At 42.9% G+C, this 9023-nt stretch overlaps 2 long non-coding RNA genes across 4 annotated transcripts; one reads left to right on the forward strand and one right to left on the reverse strand.

Moving 5' to 3' along the window:
- Positions 1 to 1070: 1070 nt before the first annotated feature.
- Positions 1071 to 3257, forward strand: LOC136197214 (uncharacterized). Its single transcript, XR_010672482.1, has 3 exons — positions 1071 to 2436; positions 2486 to 2597; positions 2731 to 3257. It is a non-coding gene; the product is annotated as an uncharacterized lncRNA (long non-coding RNA).
- LOC136197215 (uncharacterized) lies at positions 3234 to 5273 on the reverse strand. Of its 3 annotated transcripts, none has more exons than XR_010672484.1 (8): positions 5199 to 5273; positions 4567 to 4819; positions 4411 to 4513; positions 4248 to 4360; positions 4076 to 4188; positions 3797 to 4016; positions 3506 to 3579; positions 3234 to 3450 (listed from the first exon to the last, which is right to left on the reverse strand). It is a non-coding gene; the product is annotated as an uncharacterized lncRNA (long non-coding RNA). The 3 variants fall into 3 exon arrangements; XR_010672483.1 differs by having other exon boundaries at positions 3785 to 4016; XR_010672485.1 differs by having other exon boundaries at positions 3785 to 4016; positions 4567 to 4808; positions 5199 to 5261.
- Positions 5274 to 9023: the final 3750 nt, after the last annotated feature.

The raw sequence follows: 9023 nt of genomic DNA on the forward strand, positions 1-9023 counted from the left end.
GCTTCGATTTGTAGATTTGTAGTAGATTTGTAGCTTCGATTTGTAGATTTGTAGATTTGTAGATTCGTAGATTTGTAGATTCGTAGCTTCGATTTTGTAGATTTGTAGCTTCGATTTGTAGATCGTAGATTCGTAGATTTGTAGATTATAGATTGTAGATCGTAGATTTGTAGATTGTAGATCGTAGATTGTAGATTTGTAGATTTGTAGGTTTGTAGATCGTTAGATTTGTAGATTGTAGATCGTAGATTCGTAGATCGTAGATTTTTAGATTTGTAGATTGTAGATTCGTAGATCGTAGATCGTAGATTTGTAGATCGTAGATTTGTAGATTGTAGATTCGTAGATCGTAGATCGTAGATTTGTAGATCGTAGATTTGTAGATCGTAGATTCGTAGATTTGTAGATTATAGATTGTAGATCGTAGATTTGTAGATTGTAGATCGTAGATCGTAGATTCGTAGATCGTAGATTTGTAGATTGTAGATTTGTAGATCGTTAGATTTGTAGATTGTAAATATAGATCGTAGATTTGTACATTCGTAGATTGGAGATTCGTAGATCGTAGATTCGTAGATCGTAGATTTGTAGATTGTAGATTTGTAGATCGTTAGATTTGTAGATTGTAAATATAGATCGTAGATTTGTAGATTTGTAGATCGTAGATTCGTAGATCGTAGATTCGTAGATCTCAAGACATTTCTAAAGATTGTCCCCAGACAATTCTAAAAATTGTCCCAAGACAAGTCTAAAATTGTCTCAGGACAATTTTAAAAATTGTTCCAAGACAATCCTTTAAAATTGTCTTGGGACAATTTTTAAAATTGTCCTGAGACAATTTAAAAAATTTAAAAATCGCCAAAACAGTTTTAAAAATGGTCCAAGACAATTTTAAAAATTGTTTTAAGAAATTTTTTAAATTGCCTAGGACCATTTTAAAATTGTCTTTGACGATTTTTAAAATTGTCTCGGACTTTTTTTAAAATTGCGTATTTTATCTATCCTTCCATACCTTCTTCCCACACTAAAAATATTCTTGGCAGAACCCTGTACCTTCATTAGGAGTGAAGGTTCTACCTTCATTATGAGTAAAGGATCTTTTCAAAATTGTCCTTGGGACAATTTGTCCTTGGGACAATTTGTTCTGGGACAATTATAAAATTGTCCTAGGACAATTTTCGAGAATACGAACGACGCGCCGTTCCAGTCGTCATAACAGGCGCAACGGACACGTGGAAAGCGAGAACCGCGTGGACAGATACTGGGGTGAAGGTTTAGAAGGTAGGGATCGGGTTAGGTACAAAGCGAACCGAGTTAGAGCGAACAGACTGTGTAGAGCTGCCGTCGAGTGGAATTCGGGCTCGTTTAACGCTTAACGTGTACCGTTTTGCCTCGAACACCCTCGCAAACCCCTGCTACACTATTATCGATTGTAAATAGTTTGAAATCTTTGTTTTCAATACTTTTTTTGACGTCACTTATATAATCCACAATAGTCACGTGCGTGCGTTAGCGCGCTTGACTCGTTTGTTACGAATGAATGGAAAATGGCTCAAAACGACAGATTCGAAGCTTGAGCGAAGTCAAAAGAGTGAAAGAGGTGAGTCTTGAGTAGTTTAGAACCCGTTCGACCGTTCGCAATGGCGCGAAACGATCGAAATCGAGGCGTCGGGTCGCCAAGGTGCGACGCGCCCTGCGAAATGCGCTGGAATCGTTTCGTTTCGACGCGTAATCATGTTTTCGGAACGTTACGAAGCGTTTAGCTGCATTCCGTGGCGTATTTCGAGTCGTTTGCGACGATTTCGATGTGCGAAAAGGGGGCGTGGCCCTTAACTTTCGCGCTCGCTCCACGACAAACGGCGTATCGTATGCCGTCGGCGAATCGAAAATCGAAAACTAGATGATATAGGGTTTCGATCGATGGTACGTTCGTCGCGGTACGTGGCGTCGTTGAGGCACGACGGCGTCGCAAAGGTGGGGTGATTTCGACGCACGCGAGAAGGCGTGTTTGTTTATTTGACACGTTTTTATGTCGAAAATTCGCGAATTTCGACATGGCTTTGAACCAATCTTATAGAGTCGTCGTTGGCGATTCGATTGGTCGTGGTCCTGTCGTCGTGCGACGTTTCGTGGCGAAATGGCACAATTTTTAAGTCGTTTGATCGCGAACGAGAAAATTCGAAATTGTTTTTCGATTTTCTCCGTCCCCTGAAGGAATTCGTTCGCGATTTTTCCTGGAGAGGATTTCTATTGGGTGGTACGCAAGGGACGAAAGGGTTTGGTGGCCGTCGGTCAAATTTTTGAGTGAAATTTCTACTCGCAAACTTTTTGGCTTTTTGTACATCTTTGCGACGTTGGCAAAGTGCCTTCCCTTTGTCGGATAGAGGCGAGATTTTTTATCTGGTCTCTCTGACCCCGGAGTTGTTGATAGCCAAGGTATCGTTGCCATAGCAACCAAAAAATAAAATTGTTTTTTATTTTTTAGGTGTATCTTCCCTTGTTTCAAGCGGGCCCTTGGGGCCGCGAAAACGCGACAGAATATCCTTCGGGCGTGTAGCTATGTCAAAGACCATCCGGACCCCTATGCAGATGTTGAGGTAAGAAGTTACATCGCTTCAGTTGAGAAACGTCTTCCATAAGGACTAGGCTTAGAGTAATAACTATAGAGGTATCCCAAGTTTACTCATAGTCCCTTGAGTAATTTTCTATTTCTAATAAAATTACTCATAGACCTTATATTTCATGCTAGCAATTCCTCTGTGGCCAAGAGCGACAAATAGGTCTTTAGTTGTTCCGGACGTTTATCTACTCGAGACTTTGGCCGACGCCAGGTACTTTTCTTTGTTTTCCCCTTTGTCAATTGGTTTGCCGTGTAGTTGTTCCTCCAATCCGACGAGGCAGACGCAGCCATCCCTCTGTGGCCAAGAGCGATAAATAGGCCATACCTCTGCAGAGGCTATAGAGTTGCCTCCCCGCGTAAGGCAGAGCACTGGCGGGTAAATCAGTGACGCCCCTTGGAATTGCACCTGTGAGTGGACTGACATCCCAGCTGCCACTTTCACAGTCCAAGGCTCGGAGCCAGGAGGTTAAACGGGCTCACCCTCCGCGGGGGAGTATGGAGTGACCCTACGAGTCCTTTGACTCACAGCAGGTGCCCACCTGGCCTTGCCTCCCATGTGGGGCGAGGGGGTGGATGGAGGAGAGGGGAAACTCTGTTTAATTTTTGTATCTACATCCGGGACTTTATTCAAATAAAATTTGACATGTCTCATCCTACTTTTCGACTCGTTGTGCGACCCTAGCTGTTCTCGCGTCTAACTACTGCGAGCACGTGCGACGCGAGCGCGCGTGATTGTATTATGCGCCTAGTGCTAATCAAAAAATTATTACGTAATGCAAAGTAAGACACATAAAGTCATTTTTCATTTTGCTAATTCTTTTCTTTGTCGCCTGTTGCCATATGAATGAAAACATATATTCAATTTTGATGGTGGCGCTGACGTACCTTTTAAAATCCCAGCTCCTTGCCTTCTATCAATCAATATCTCTTAGACATACCAATGACATAGAGATAAGAGCCTAAAACGAACAATTAGAAATAATAATGCAATGATCCCAACAGTAATTAATTAACAGAAAACGAATATTCCCTGGACGACAAAGAAGTACAATAGGAAGGCTGATGACACCTTTCAAAACATGCCAATCTCCAGGTATATAAAATACTGCTATAACGGGAAGCGAGTTCCGTTCGTCCTACTCCCTACTCCCACCCCTGACCCACCCTGATCCTAACCCTGAGGTCCCCTATCCCTTGTCCGTCTCCTGCATCGTCGTCCCATCCCATTCATTGAGTGTTCCTAAATAAAGGAAGTAAAGGAAATGAAGTGTGATAAACAAATGTAAGTCATAGCCTTCTTCCACTTGTACTTCCCTTATCCGAGTTGATCCCTTCCTTTCCCTGTGCGTGGCCCTTGTTCTTCTCCTGCATCGTCGTTCCATCCCATTGAGTGTTCCTAAATAAAAGAAATAGAAGAAATGAAGTGTGATAAACAAATGCAAAATAATTCCGTACCTGTTGATAGCCTTCCTCCACTTGTACTTCCCTTGTCCGTGTTGATCCCGTCCTTTCCCTGTGCGTGTCCCTTATCTTTCTCATGCATCGTCCTTCCATCCCATTGAGTGTTCCTAAATAAAAGAAATAGAAGAAGTGAAGTGTGATAAACAAATGTAAAACAATTCCGTACCTGTTGGTAGTCTTCCTCCACGTGCCCTTCCTTTGTCCTTGTCGATTCCTTTCCTTCCCTGTGCGTGTCCCTTGTCCGTCTCTCACATCCTCGTCCTATCCCATTGTGAGTTCCTAAACAAAAAAAATGAAGTGTGATAAACAAATGTAAAATAATTCCGTACCTGTTGATAATCTTCCTCCACTTGCCCTTCCTTTGTCCCTGTCGATCTTTTTCCTCCCTCTGCGTGTCTTCTGTCCTCTGTTCTTCCTTCCAAGTGAGTTCCCCTAGATAAAAACGAGAGTACAGAATAATCCAAAAACTAAAAAGAAACCGATACCTTATGCTAATCGCCGCTCGACTTCTTCCTATATAATACACAAAAATACAAAGCTCCCATTAACGCATAAAACTACGAGGCACTTATCTGATTGAACCCCTTGAATGAGCCCCACGAGTAGAATAACACTGTCACAATGCGAACGAAAGGAATAAATAATTCTGTCCAGAGTATTACCTTTGAAAAATTCCAATGAACGATAAAACGTCCCAAACCTCCTCGTTCAAAGAAAATGCTTTCCCCTAAAAAAGTACTAAAAAATAAAAAAATAAAAAATAAGTACGTCCACCTATGGAACTAAGAAAACCTCCCCAAGAAACAGAAAACGACTACTTCGGATAGACACAAACGGAACAAAGACACAGGACCCCGTTTTAAACCCAGCCGCGCAGTATAAAACGCTCGCGACTGCGAAAATCGTGGAAAAACGCGCTTCTCCCCCTTCGGGCACCCAGTTTCCTACGCGCAACGTTAACGGACCCCCGAACACGCTCCAAACCTCACCGTGAGAAGTTTAAACTCTCAAAATCGCGAAGGGAACGAAGGAAAGTAGTAGTAAAATCCGTCGAAGGCGAATAGGGCCCCAGAACCGGAACGTGCGGTGCGAAATGACACGCGAATGCATAACTTACCCTTCGCGACAGCCGAATCCGTCCTCCTTCGTCCCCTTTGTCTCATATGGAGTCGTTTCAAACAAATGACTGAAGTCACAACCCCGTATACACGCAACCCCCGGACAACAACCGCCAGAAATTTCTAATCGAATCAATCCCAGCTGTCAAACACCAGGTTAAATAATCACGTGACTATACTTTCCTATCTTGCACAGACAATTAGGACGTCAATCGCACGCTTCAAAACGCCTTCTAGTATTTCGTCTCACGCAATCGCAGACAACAGCCGACATCATTCGTGCAGATAGCGGAGCAGCAGCCACGCGGATTCCTCGCTCGCTTCTCGCTCGATCGGAAGGCGAACGGACGCTGCCTGTCGCCACGCACGCAGCCTGTCGTCACGCCTGCAGGTTTGTGCTTCGTCTGGTGTTTTTTAGAGGCGTGCGAGGGCTTTTCTTCGCCACGTGCGTCGCTCAGTGCGTCGTTCGCGACGTTCGCTGCTCCGCGCGCGTCTCTTAGCAGCGTCTACGTCTCGTACTATCGTTTATCGAGAGGGGTCTCCTTTTAGGCTCTCTGCAATCATTGAATCGGAGAAGCTGAAGATGCGATGATGCTCGGGAAGTGTGCGTGGCGAGTTTAGGTAAGCCTCGACAGTAAGGCGATTTTTCGTTTGTGTTCGCAGCTTGACCCCGCCTCCGAGCGAGCGGGGGGAGGAGACTCGTCAGTAAGTCACGTGGATTGTGACGGTCATTTAATTATTGCATCTATCTTAACTGTTGCCCGTTTTTAGGTACATGTCTGTCAATGTCAAGACAGATTTTTGTTTGACAGTGGACCTCCCACTCAGATCACCTTCCACCTGTCATTATTTCATTTAGCAGCCTTCACTCCATTTATTGCACTTCATTCTTCTACCTTTTCCATTTACACTTCATTTTCGCCATTTACACTTCATTTTCTCCATTGACACTTCATTTTCGTCATTTACACGTCATTTTCGTCATTTACACGTCATCTACACGTCATCTCCACGTCATCATCTATCATCTTTATTTTAGAGGCAGTTAGGGTAGAGGAATTAGAGGAATAAATAAATAAATAATAATATGTACTATATCAGCATTGAATCAATCAAATTTTTGACGTCATTTTTCTAATTCATTTTTCCTTTGGCAGGACGTCACCGACGCGGAGGAAGAGTGCTACGCCCCGTCAAAGTCGTCGCAGGACTGGTAAGTGGAGGATGGGGACGAAGACACGAGGTATCTGTATATAACGCCCACATTTTCCCCCATGCTTGCTCTTTTTTGAGTTTTAGATGCAGACGTGGGGATGAAGACGACGGATGAAGACGACGGATGTGGACGAAGCCGTCAACACTAGAGGTATCTGTATGGACCGTTTGTTTTTTCCCTTGCTGGCTTCTTTTGAGATTTAGGTTGGATGCAAGATGCCGCCGAAGGACGACGCCAGCGCCTCAAGACGACTGCAGCCTAAGATCGCGTTTTTGTACGTAGCAAATTTTATTAATTGGTTTTCATCTCTTGGCAGACGCGAAGACGACGCAGCCGCCGAAGGACGACGACAGCGCCTCAAGACGACTGCAGCCTAAGATCGCGTTTTTCTACGTAGCAAATGTTATTATTTTTTTTCATCTCTTGGCAGACGCGAAGACGACGCAGCCGCCGAAGGACGACGCCAGCCCCTCAAGACGACTGCAGCCTAAGATCGCGTTTTTCTACGTAGCAAATGTTATTATTTTTTTTCATCTCTTGGCAGACGCGAAGACGACGCAGCCGCCGAAGGACGACGCCAGCGCCTCAAGACGACTGCAGCCTAAGATCGCGTTTTTCTACGTAGCAAATGTTATTATTTTTTTCATCTCTTGGCAGACGCGAAGACGACGCAGCCGCCTCATCGTCATCGGGCCAAGAAAGAAGGTAATACATAACTAATTATTTAAACTTATATAAATAATAAATAATTAAATTACTAGTCAGGTAGGTAGCTAGGTAGTTAGGTAGCTAGGTTCCTCCATCATCAATTCATCATCATCATCATCATCATCATCATCATCATCATCATCATCATCATCACCTCCAGCACCAATAGCACCTCCATCACCACTAAGCACCTCCACCACCAGCACCATCATCACCAGTCAACCAAATAAATTTTTATTTCAGTATTTCCGTAAGTGAATCAAGCTTTTTAATATTACAGTTGTCCGGGTTATTGACTGCTTGTACAGTCACGTGCTTATCATAAATAAAGTAACCTTCAGACAGACCCCTTCAGCTCCTTCAGATATGATTTTGCTTTACGGTTAATGAAATGAAAAATTGTCGCGGCCTGGTTCCTAATGGGGCCTCATTTTTGTCTATAAAATAATAGTACATTTGACGCTAGAAATCAGTCTAACAAGATTTTATTTGATGCAGAAAAACGTTTCCAACGCTTCCTTTGCCTTTTAAATGAACAAAATTTTAAGGACCGGTTCCTAATAATGGGGCCTCGTTTTTATCTAAAAAATATTCGCTAATTTCACGCTAGGAATCAGACAAACAATCTCTTACAACGCTCGACTGATTCTCGGCGTAAAACAAGAGAAACAATCTTAGATGAAAATGGGGCCCCCATTAGGAACCTGGCCGCGGAAATTTGGCTCTTTAAAAGTCTAAGGAAGCGTTGAAAACGTTTTTCTGCTTGAGATAAGACATCGTGCGGATGATTCCCAGCATAAAATAAGCGAAAATGTTTTAGATAAAAATGGGGCCCCATTAGGAACAGGGCCGCGAAAATTTCGCTCTTTTAAAGGCCAAGGAAGCGTTGAAAACATTTTTCTGCATCAGATAAAACATCACTTGATTGATTCCCAGCGTAAAATAAGAAAAACAATTTCAGAAAAATTGGGGCCCCATTAGGAACCTGGCCGCGAAAATTTGGCTCTTTCAAAGGCTAAGGAAGCGTTGAAAACGTTTTTATGCATCAGATAAGACACCGCTGGACTGATTCCCAGCATAAAACAAGAAAAACAATTTTAGAAGAAAATGGGGCCCCATTAGGAACCGGGCCGCAAAAATTTGGCTCTTTCAAAGTCTAAGGAAGCGTTGAAAACGTTTTTCTGCTTGAGATAAGACATCGTTCGGATGATTCCCAGCATAAAATAAGCGAAAATGTTTTAGATAAAAATGGGGCCCCATTAGAATCCGGGCCGCGAAAATTTCGCTCTTTTAAAGGCTAAGGAAGCGTTGAAAACATTTATCTGCATCAGATAAAACATCGCTTGATTGATTCCCAGCGTAAAATAAGAAAAACAATTTCAGAAGAAATTGGGGCCCCATTAGGAACCGGGCCGCGAAAATTTTACTCTTACAAAAGCTAAGAAAGCGTTGAAAACGTTTTTCTGCAACAGATAAAACATCGTTCGGCTGATTTCCAGCATAAAATAAGCGAAAATGTTTTACATAAAAATTGGGCCCCATTAGGAACCGGGCCGCGAAAATTTTACTCTTATGAAGGCTTAGGAAGCGTTGAAAACATTTTTTTCCTTAGATAACACACCGCTCGACTGATTCCCATCGTAAAACAAGCAAAAAAGTTTGATTTGAAAAGTGAGGCCCCATTAGGATATTAATAAAATAGCTATTCTGTTTCACTAACAGTTATAATTCTCTTAGTATTGGATCATTCGCGCAAAAACGATCGCAAAAGTTTTGATGCGCCTAAACGTTCGCAAAAAGTTTTGATGCGCGAGTAGTTTTTCATGCGCAAAAACGATCGCAATAGTTTTGATACGCAAAACGATCGCAATAGTTTTGATGCGCAAAAACGATCGCCATA

The sequence above is a fragment of the Oscarella lobularis genome, chromosome 17 (assembly GCF_947507565.1).
Source record: "Oscarella lobularis chromosome 17, ooOscLobu1.1, whole genome shotgun sequence".
Lineage (NCBI taxonomy): Eukaryota > Metazoa > Porifera > Homoscleromorpha > Homosclerophorida > Oscarellidae > Oscarella > Oscarella lobularis.